At 54.9% G+C, this 10,903-nt stretch overlaps 1 non-coding gene across 1 annotated transcript; it reads right to left on the reverse strand.

The window, feature by feature from the left end:
* Positions 1-3,969: 3,969 nt before the first annotated feature.
* Positions 3,970-4,131, reverse strand: LOC126002618 (U1 spliceosomal RNA). Its single transcript, XR_007493301.1, has one exon. It is a non-coding gene; the product is annotated as a U1 spliceosomal RNA (small nuclear RNA).
* Between the last annotated feature and the right edge of the window lie 6,772 nt (positions 4,132-10,903).

The following is a 10,903-nucleotide window of genomic DNA, read 5'->3' on the forward strand; positions in this document are numbered from 1 at the left end:
CTCTCTGTCTGTCTCTGTCTCTCTCTGTCTGTCTCTCTCTGTCTCTATCTCTCTGTCTCTGTCTCTCTGTCTCTCTCTGTTTCTATCTCTCCCTGTCTGTCTGTCTGTCTGTCTCTCTCTTTTCTCTCTATCTCTCTGTCTCTGTCTGGCTCTCTCTCTCTCTCTTCTCTCTGTCTCTATGTCTGTCTGTCTCTTTTCTCTCTGTCTCAGTCTGTCTCTATCTCTCTGTCTCTGTCCGCCTGTCTGTCTCTCTTCTCCAACCCCCCTTCCTTCCCCCTGGATCCCTGCACCCGGGCAGCGTGGGGGGCGCCGGGGTCCCCGTGGCTCACCTCGAGCTGTCCGAGCGCGGTCCGGTCCTGCTCCCCAAGTCCTCTCAGCCCTTCTCCTGCCCAGCACCGCCTCCAGGCCGCCCGCCGAGCCCGCCCACGGTGCCCGCGCCCGCCCACAGCGCCCAGCGCCCTCCCTGGCACTCCGTGGCCCGCCCCTGCCTGGGCCTGCCTCAGTTTCCCCAGCCCGCCCTCTGCCAGCGGGACAGGAATCCTTCCACCCTGGCCTGCTTTTGTCCCTTCTTGGATTGTGCCCCTTGTCTTGGGTTTGGGGAGACCACCGCCTGCAGTCCTGGGGAGGGAGAGGAGACACGGGGTGCTCCGGGACCCCGAAAGTGCAGTGCCAGGATGGAACCCGGGGCCCCATGACAAGGCAAGTGCTCCCTCTGCCTCCAGGGCCCACCCCAGTCTCCAAGCACGGGTCTGCCTTCTTCTTTCATGGGTGGGGGGCACGGTTCTTGGGGTCCAGGGAGGATTCCTGGCTGTGCGGTCAGGGGTCAGCCTTGGTGGGGCTTGGGGGACCCCGGGACCCTGGTGGGCCTCCTGCACGGCAGATGCCCTCCCTGCTGTGCTAAGGATCTGGCCCAAGGGCAAGAGAGGCTTTACCTCCAGATCTTAGGGAGGAGGAGAGGAGGAGGAGGAGGAGGAGGAGGAGGAGGAGGAGGAGGAGGAGGAGGAGGAGGAGGAGGAGGAGGAGGAGGAGGAGGTGGAGGAAAGAAAAGGAGGAAGAGGAGGAGGAAAAGGAAAAGGTGGAGGGAAAGGAAGAGGAGGAGGAGGGAAAGGAGGAAGAAAAGGAAAAAGAGAAGGAGGAGGAGGAAGCGGGGCAGGGGGCATCCCGGGCTTTGAGGGCGCAGTGTGTGAAAGGTAACTGGCCGGACATGTCTGCAGTTTCTGCAGTTTCCAAGTGGCCTGGAACATGTCCATCACGGCTGGAGGCTGACAGACTGACTGACGAGGGCACCCAAGGACCCTGAGCACCCTCCGCACAACTGACCACAGTCAGGCTCCACGGCCCCAGCCCAGCGGGGAAGACCCAGGAACCCACCGCCCACCCACCACCCTCGATGCCCAGAACCAGACACTCGGAGTGAATCAGGTGCCAGGGAAGCCGCCAGCATCAGAGACTTCGTCACCTTCTCAGGGACATGGGTCTGCCTGAGGACACGGCCGGGCCACACGTCCTGATCACCGCAGGACCAGTCCTGGCATTCTGTGTTTGGTTTGAGGTTTGTTTTGGCTTGGGGGGGCCACACCCCGCAGTGCTCAGGGGTTGGTCCCGACTCAGGAATCACTCCTGGTAGGCTCGAGGAACCCTGTGGGATGCCAGAGATCGAACCCGGGTCGGTAACGTGCAAGGCAAATGCCTTCCCCACTGGACAATCTCCCTGGCCCCACTCCTGGCATTTTGTAAGCACTTTGGCAATAAATATATGGGTCCCCGTGTGTCTGGAAGGTGGGGTGGGGTGGGGGTAGGGCAGAGAGTTTTGGTTTAAGGGTCACTGTTGGGAGATTAAAATACAAACAAACGAACTGGGACTCTGGGACTGGGCAGTTTCAGTTGGTCTTTCCCACGGGGAGGAAGCTGCGGGGAGGGCTAGGGCCGAGCAGGCCCTTAGCACACAGAAACTTTGAGTTCAGAGAAGCCCCGAGGACCACTAGGTGTGGTCCACAAACCAAATCATTTAATTAAAAGCAAAACAAGGGGGCCGGTGAGGTGTCTGCCTTGCAAGCGCTAGCCAAGGAAAGATCGCAACCGCGGTTCCATCCCCAGGCTTCCCATATGGTCCCCCCAAGCCAGGGGCAATTTCTGAGCGCTTAGCCAGGAGTTGAGCATCAAACGGGTGTGGCCCGAAAAACCAAAAAAAAAAAAAAAATGAGGCCGGCGTGGTGGCACTAGAGGTAAGGTATCTGCCTTGCCAGTGCTAACTTAGGACGGACCGCAGTTCAATCCCCCTGCCTCCCATATGGTCCCCCAAGCCAGGAGTGACTTCTGAGCGCATAGCCAGGAGTAACCCCTGAGTGTCACCAGGTGTGGCCCCAAAACAAACAAACAAAAAAAAATCCTGGGGCCAGAGCAATAGCACGGCTGTAGGGCATTTATTTGCCTTGCATGCAGCCAACACAGGACAAACCCTGGTTCGATTCCTGATTCCCGGCATCCTATATGGTCCCCTGAGCCTGCCAGGAGTGACTTCTTTTTTTTTTTTTTCAGGAGTGACTTCTGAGCACAGAGCCAGAAGGAATCCCCCTGAGCGCCTCGGGAGTGGCCCCAAAACAAATAAAATAAAACAAACAAACAAAAATAAAAAAAAAAACTTAGAAGATACAAAGGTCGACGCCTTGGTGTGCCTGGAACAAGCCAAAGCAATGAGCAAGCCGCAGACCTTGGAGGGCCCAGAAAACACCCATGAGTTGCTTTTTATTTTTTTTTATTTTTTTTATTTATTTTTTTTTTGTGGTGTTTTGGGTCACACCTGGCAGTGCTCAGGGGTTACTCCTGGCTCCATGCTCAGAAATTGCTCCTGGCAGGCACGAGGGACCATATGGGACGCTGGGATTCGAACCGATGACCTCTTGCATGAAAGGCAAACGCCTTACCTCCATGCTATCTCTCCAGCCCCAGAGTTGCTTTTTATTTTTATAAAATCCTACAGGGCCACTCCAGGATAGGCCTGGCCTGACTTGTATGTTTCTCTTCAGACCCCACCTGGCCAGCAACTGAATGCTCTGGCATCACTCCTGGGGAGTCCTGGGGAGACCCTCTAATACTAGAGATCCAATCTGGGAGGGTCTCAGCTGGCCAAGAATGCAGGCCAGCACCCCTCGAGTAGTCTGCCGTCTGCCACCCCGAGGTGACTGCCTGCCTGTTTAGCTCCTTTTCTCCTACAAAACTCCAGTTTGACCTGGAGTCTCTTGGCAGAGGGAAAGAACTTTCCTCTTGATGAAGGAATGAAAACACGATTTAGGCCCTTAGAACCTGAAATTCTTGGGGGTGAGGAACACCCAAGGGCTCCGCCTGTCGCTTCTCATCATGCCCCCCTTTGATACCTCTTCTCCTATCTCCCCTTCACCCACAAACTGCTGAGCCCCCAGCTTGGTTCCCCAGGCTCCTCTCCCAGTGTCCTACCTGCTCCTTCCTCTCCTTGCTCCCCTGGGAACCTCCTTAGCGCAAAGCAGCCACTTCAGAGCTCCAGAGCTCGCTGAGAACAGGGTCAGGGACCTGCTTCCTACCCCAGCCAGCAGGTCTCTCCAAGATAGGCCTGCAAAGCTGGAGGTGGAGTCCAGTCCTTGGGAGGGGGTGGATGCACCTTTTACAGTGCTCAGGAGCCCAGGCAGGTCCCAGGATCCTAAAGGTATTTCCATATGCAGAACAAGTGCTCCAGCCCTGTGAGTCAACTCTCACCCACCCTCTTTCTTTGGTCTCCAGTCCTATATTTACATTTTTGGGGAAGGTGTTGGGCCACACCCATCGGCTCTCAGGGGTTCCTCCTGGCTCTGCGCTCCTGGCAGGCACAGGGGACCATAAGGGATGCAGGGGATTGAACCTGGGTCCGTCCCACTTCGGCTTCATGCAAAGCAAATTCCCTATCACTGTACTATCACTTCGGTCCCTCCAGTCCTATTTATTTTTCTTATTTTTTTCAGGGGAGAGCTTGAACGCAGCTCCCCACTACCACAAATTATGCAGTCGAGTTTCCCACATTTGGGGAAATCGCAGGGGTCAACACATCCGGAGTGCAATGGATAAGCCTCACCCTGGGAAAACCACCTTCGTGATCATGGTATCCCCCTGCCAGGTGAGTATTCAGTCCTATATTTTTGGGGGGAACACACACCCAGTGAATCTCAGGGATCACTCCTTGCTCTGTGCTCAGGATCACTCGTGACAGTGCTCAGTGGACCTTCTGGGATACTGAGCACTGAACCCAGGTCAGCTGTGTGAAGGCAAATGCCCTTCTCTGCCGTACTGTCACGTGGGCCCTAAATCTTCAACTCTTTTCCCAGATGGACAAAGTGAGTCTCCGCACATAATTTGGCCACAGTTTGACTTTGATTTAATCCAGAACCCTCAACCCCAGTCTCAAGAGCAGCCCCCAGGCCCAGCCCCCATGTGTCTGGTCACCCTCACTTTTTTTTGTTTGGTTTCTGGGCCACACCCAGCAGCACTCAGGGGTTCCTCCTGGCTCTGCACTCAGAAATTACTCCTGGCAGACTCGGGGGACCATATGGTTTTCAGGGATTGAACCTGGGTCCTTTCCAGGTCAGCAGCGTGCAAGGTAAATGCCCTACTTACTGTGCTATCTCTCCAACCCCCAGGGTCATCCTCACTTTTAAAGCAGGGAGCCCAATGTCACAAGACAGGGGTGCATGGATTTGCAGAGGTGAGAAGCGTCCAGCCCCCAACAGCATGTCCAGTCCTCAGGAGAAAGAAAAGTGATTGGGGGCCCCTTTGGAGGCAGAGTGGGGTGTCGACCGGGGCTAGCATGGGACCCCTAGTCTGGGGACAGCACCCAGCAGCCTCTGACCTCACCCAGGACAGGGATAGAGCCCAATGGAGGAGTCAAGACCCTCATCTGGTCTGTCCACTTTGGCTCTCAGGAGGTGGCCCAAGAGAGGCCCAAAAGGCCTCGGCCTGGCCTGTTCTGGCCCAGAAGGACCTTCAGTGAGGCTCTTCTGGAATTTTCCCTGTGGCAGAAACCTGAGGCCAGGTGGGGGAGGACCGTTGCCATGGACACAGCCACTCACATAGCCTTGGGGCACCCAGCCTGGTGGCCCTGGGGTGTGGCCACACACGGGGGGGGGGGGGGGGGTGCCATTCAGAGCCTTTCCCAGACAGGCAGGCGGAGAGGGAGGGCGCTGAGGAATTCAGAGCTGCCAGTCTGGGGTTCCCAGCAGGGCCACCTCAAGGCCAAGATGGGGTGAGTTGGGGCCGGGCGGTGGCGCTGGAGGTAAGGTGCCTGCCTTACCGGCGCTAGCCTAGGACGGACCGCGGTTCGATCCCCCGGCGTCCCATATGGTCCCCCAAGCCAGGAGCGACTTCTGAACGCATAGCCAGGAGTAACCCCTGAGCGTCACCGGGTGTGGCCCAAAAACCAAAAAAAAAAAAAAAAAAAAAAAAAAAAGATGGGGTGAGTTAAATTCTGGGGAGTGAGTGAGCAATTTCTGAGGAGGCCCAAGGCTACTCTGGAAGCCTGGGACCCCCCCCATAGCCCATCCCCAGAATGGAGGGGGGCAGGGGCGACTTCTCAGGTGGGGCCGGGAAGGAGACAACCCTCTTTCTTGGATATTTTTTGAGGGCCACACTGGCTGCGCTCAGGGGTTACTCCTGGCTCTGTGCTCAGGAATCGCTATTTGCAAGTTCAGGGGACCCTATGGGTTGTCAGGAATCGAACTCGGGTTGGCTGTGTGCAAGGCAAATGCCTCCCCTGCTGTGCTGCCCCTTTCTTTGTGTTGGCCATAGACAGTGATATTCCTGGACTACTCCCAGCACAGTGCTCTGGAGTCACTATTCAGTTCTGGCTCAAGAGCCTTCAGTGATTCCCTAGTGGTGCTCAGAAACTGGGGGCCATATTTTTTAATACTTAGCTGGTTGTGGGTCTTCTGTTTCAGTGATGTTTGGGGCACATCCGAATCACCCCCAGAGATGCCAGGGTCCAAGCTTGGTGTCTCATGGTAGCAGCTTAACAGCACTTTGGTTTGTGTGTTTGTTGTTTTTAGGCTACAGTGGTGCCCCGAGCTGACTCCTCGCTCTGTGCTCAGGGCTAACTCCTGGCTCTTTGCCCAGAAATCACTCGTAGGAGGTCAGGGCTGGAGTGATAGCACAGCAGTAGGGTGTTCGCCTTGCATGCTGCCAACCCAGGATGAACCTGGTTTGATCCCCAGCTCCCATAGGGTTCCCCGACCCTGCCAGGAGCGATTTTGAGTACAGAGCCAGGAGCCAAGTGTGGGAGGGAAAGGGAGGGAGGGAAAGAGGGAGGGAGGGAAAGAGGGAGGGAGGGAGGGAAAGAGGGAGGGAGGGAAAGAGGGAGGGAGGGAAAGAGGGAGGGAGGGAGGGAAAGAGGGAGAGAGGGAGGGAGGAAGGAAGGAAGGAAGGAAGGAAGGAAGGAAGGAAGGAAGGAAGGAAGGAAGGAAGGAAGGAAGGAAGGAAGGAAGGAAGGAAGGAAGGAAGGAAGGAAGGAAGGAAGGAAGGAAGGAAGGAAGGAAGGAAGGAAGGAAAAAATAGTAGGTTTTGAGGCCAGAGAGATAGCACAGTTACAGGGTGTCTGTCTGCCTTGCATGCTGCTGACCCGGTCCGATCCCTGGCATCCCACATACGGTCCCCTGAGCCTGCCAGGAGCGATTTCTGAGCACAGAGCCATGAGTAACCCCTGAGTGTCACCAAGCCCAAAAACAAACCAACAAGGGCCGGAGAGATATAGCATGAACGTAAGGTGTTTGCCTTTCATGCAGAAGGTCATTGGTTCGAATCCCGCATCCCATATGGTCCCCCAAGCCTGCCAGGAGCGAGGAGTAACCCCTGAGCGCTGCCAGGTGTGAACCAAAAACCAAAAACAAACAAACAAAACAAACAAACAAAAACTCACTCCTGGTGGAGCTCGGGGGACCAGATGAGGTGCTTGGGATTAGAACTGGGTCAGCTGCCTACAATGCGAGTGCCTCCCCTGCTGTCCTATCCCTTCTGCCCAGCTTTCTTTTTTTTTTTTTCCTTTTTTTTTTTGGTTTTTGGGTCACACCCGGCAGTGCTCAGGGGTTACTCCTGGCTGTCTGCTCAGAAATAGCTCCTGGCTGGCACGGGGGACCCTATGGGACACAGGGATTCGAACCAACCACCTTTGGTCCTGGATCGACTGCTTGCAAGGCAAACGCTGCTGTGCTATCTCTCCGGGCCCCTGCCCAGCTTTCTATAGGCCTGCTCTGTGCCAGGCCCCATGGGGCGTCTTGGGCACTTGGAGTCTCCATCTGAGGCACGAGGATGTACTGATCCTCTGCTCTGAGGGGAGCGTGGACCTCCGTGTCGGGAATCCAGACCCGATGCCAGGAACCATCGCCAGGAGCCACCTTCCACCTCTAGTGCCACCTGTGACCCGCAGGAGGGGAAACTGAGGCCCAGAGGGGAGAGCAGGCATGGGTGGGGTCACACAGCGGCCAGCACAGAGTCGGGGGAGCTGCCGGACTGTGCGCCCTTTCCGGAGCCTGGTCCTGTCTCTGTAGTTACTCGAATACTGCCTTACTTCAAGAATGAGAGGCCGGAGAGAGCGCTTGGCTTGCCTTGCATGGGCCGCCTTGGGTTCCATCTTTGGCATCCCATAGGATCCCCTGAGCACCTCCAAGAGTGCTTCTGGAACCCAGAGTGCCAGGAGTAACCCCTGAACAGCACTGGTGTGGCCCCAGAAAAAACAAAAGAACAAGATGTAAGGGAGTTAGTGGCTTCGGAACCAGACCATAGGGAGCCTGAGAGTCCCAGGAAGGCCGAGCCCAGCAGAGCAATATTGGTGGAACTAACTTAAAAAAAAAAAAAAAAAGGGGCCGGGCGGTGGCGCTGGAGGTAAGGTGCCTGCCTTGCCTGCGCTAGCCTAGGACAGACCGCTGTCCGATCCCCCGGCGTCCCATATGGTCCCCCAAGAAGCCAGGCGCAACTTCTGAGCGCATAGCCAGGAGTAACCCCTGAGCGTCACAGGGTGTGGCCCAAAAACCAAAAAAAAAAAAAAAAAAGGAAAAAAAGAAACTTTCTTCCTTCCTTTTGTTTTGAGTCGGGGGGGACACACCAGACAGTGCTCAGAAGTCACTCATGGCTCTGCACTCAGAAATTGCTCTTGGCAGGGCCCGGAGAGATAGCACAGCGGCGTTTGCCTTGCAGCCGATCTAGGACCTAAGGTGGTTGGTTCGAATCACCGGGTGTGGCCCAAAAACAAAAAAACAAAAAAAAGAAATTGCTTGGCAGGATCGGGGGATCATGAGATGCTGGGGAATAAGCCCGGGTCCATCATCCTGGGTCAGCCATGTGTAAGGCAAATACCCTACCCACTGTGCTCTCTCTCTCTCTCTCTCATCCAGGCTGTGGACTCCACTGTTGGGGTGACTGTAGGTCAGGGTACGAGCTGGTCTGCAAAGGAGGAAAGGCACAGGCTGGGTCACAGACCGGAGGTGGAGATCAGATCCCTTGAACAGCAGTTTGATCTCCCCGAAGAATTCCTGGGGATCTGCCTTGAGCCTATGAAACCAGGCTACACAGGTGAGGACCAGCCCAGCAGGCATAAGCTGCACCAACCCGCACAGGGCTGCAGCAAGCTGGTGCCACCTACAGGGCTCTGCGGGAGCTGCACGAGTAGGGGCAGTGGGGTGCTGAGTTCTAGGTGATCCTGGGGAAGGGGCAGACCAGGGGGCCCCCATCAACCCTACCAAACCCAAGAAAGAGAGGCTGGGTGGGAGCACAGGGGAGGGCGTCTACTTTGCACACGGCCTACCCGGGACGGTCCCAGGTTCTGACATCCCATAGGATCCCCCCGGAGCCTGCCAGGAGCGATTTCTGAGCACAGAGCCAGGAGTAACCCCTGAGCACCACAGGGTGTAGCCCAGAAACCAATCAATGAAAAAAATAAATAAAGTTTAAACACCTGTGCTACAAGGTTGTTGATAAAACAGGTTCCTTTTCCACGAGATTGAATTACAGTCAACGTTCACCAGAGCACGTTTCCTGCCACCAATGTCCCCAGTTTCCACCCAAACAATTTTGTTGGTCACACCAGCGACTCTCTCCATCTTAGGGCATTTCTTTTGTGCAAAGAGTTTGGTTTAAGACTCAGTCTGGGGGCAGAGCCAGAGCACAGGGGCGGGCGTTTGCCTGCACACATCCAACCCCAGACGGAGCCCGGTTTGATTCCCAGCATCTTGGAATATGGTCCCTTGCCAAGAGTAACCCAAGTGCTGCTGGGTGTGGTCCAAAAACCAAAAAAAGAAAAGAGAAAGGAAAAAAATATCCCTATGGGGTGTTTGTTTTGCTTTGTTTGGGGGAACCAGACCTTGCAGTGCTCAGGGGTTACTCCTAGATCTGGGCTCAGAAATCATCCCTGGCAGGCTGGGGTAGCAAGCATCTGGGATGCCAAAGATTGAACTGGGTCTATCCCAGTTAGGCTGCATAGAAGGTAAATGCCCTGGGCCAGAGAGATAGAACAGATACAACAGAGGTAAGGCATTTGCCTTGCACGCAGCCTAGCCAGTAGGGACGGTGGTCGAATCCTAAGAGCAATTTTTTTTTTTGGGGGGTTTTCGGTTTTTGGGACACACCCAGCAGTGCTCAGGGGTTACTCCTGGCTATCTTCTCAGAAATAGCTCCTGCCAGGCACGGGGGACCCTATGGACGCCGGATTTGAACCAACCACCTTAGGTCCAGGATCGGCTGCTTGCAAGGCAAACGCCGCTGTGCTATCTCTGCCAGGAGCAATTTCTGAGCGCAGAGCCAGGAGTAACCCCGGAGCACTGCTGGAAAAAAAAAATTCTACTGCTGTGCTATCACTCCAGCCCAGGACATTGGGTCTTGATGTCACACGATGGTATATCCCCTGCCACATCTCCTACCAAGCTCCCCCAAACCTGGCCCCCATCTCTGCTATCCAAGCTGGCAGCACAAGCTCTTCCAAGCCCTCTTCCTCCTCAGTGCGCATTTCCTGGCCCATTTTTCACCCAGTTAACTACTGACCTTGTAGGAAGAAGGAATGAGGTAAAGATCAACCTGCACTTTACTACAGAGTAACCCTGAGTCAGGAAAAGCACCAGTTCATGACCAAGTGCAAATAACCCCATTCTCACAGGGTCTGGGAGGGAATCAGGTTTTGGGGGGGGGGCACCCTCTGACCACACAAGGGAGATGGTGTGAGAATAAACATCAATTCTCAGTGTCTGTCTGTATCCTCCCAAAGGAGCCAGAAGCCAAAGTCGTCATGCAAAATGTCCCCAGTTTCTCCAAGGGACGACCAGCTCTATTTTTCTAAACCCTGGAGTTAGGGACAGCACCCAGAATGGTTTCCAGTTATAACCTCTGAGTCAGACGAGGAAAAAAAGAGAAGAAAAATCAAGAAGCCAAAACAGAGATGTGATTCCAAAATAGAGAGTTTTTTATTAAGGATGACTTCATTGCTGCATATAAAACACCAATTGCTTCTCATTGGGTCGCGTTTGTTTGTTTTTAAAAACCGAGTATTAACGATCCTTTGGGGATTAACTCCAAGTTCCAAACGGAAGGAAGGGCTGTTAAGGCAGTGAGGTGTTTCCTGGGTCTCAGTAGCTGGCAGGGCTCCCCTCTGTCACTGCTCGAGGGAACACACAGTGGGGAGGTTCCAGGGCTGCAAAGACTGTCCCCCAGAGAAGTACAGAAGACGGCGAATAGTCAGTCATTGGGGGCGATTACCAGTGTCCGATCACTTTGAAATGCCCCCTGCACCCCTAATCCTGGGTCCTGGTTGGTCTGACTTATAAATAGCAGAGGGAAGGGTTAGGTAAAAGGAGCCGGCTTGGGTGACACAGGGCAGTAATGACAGAGCACACATGCCGGTCTGCTTTAAAAACAAAACAAAACAAAA

The sequence above is a fragment of the Suncus etruscus genome, chromosome 2 (genome assembly GCF_024139225.1).
Source record: "Suncus etruscus isolate mSunEtr1 chromosome 2, mSunEtr1.pri.cur, whole genome shotgun sequence".
Lineage (NCBI taxonomy): Eukaryota > Metazoa > Chordata > Mammalia > Eulipotyphla > Soricidae > Suncus > Suncus etruscus.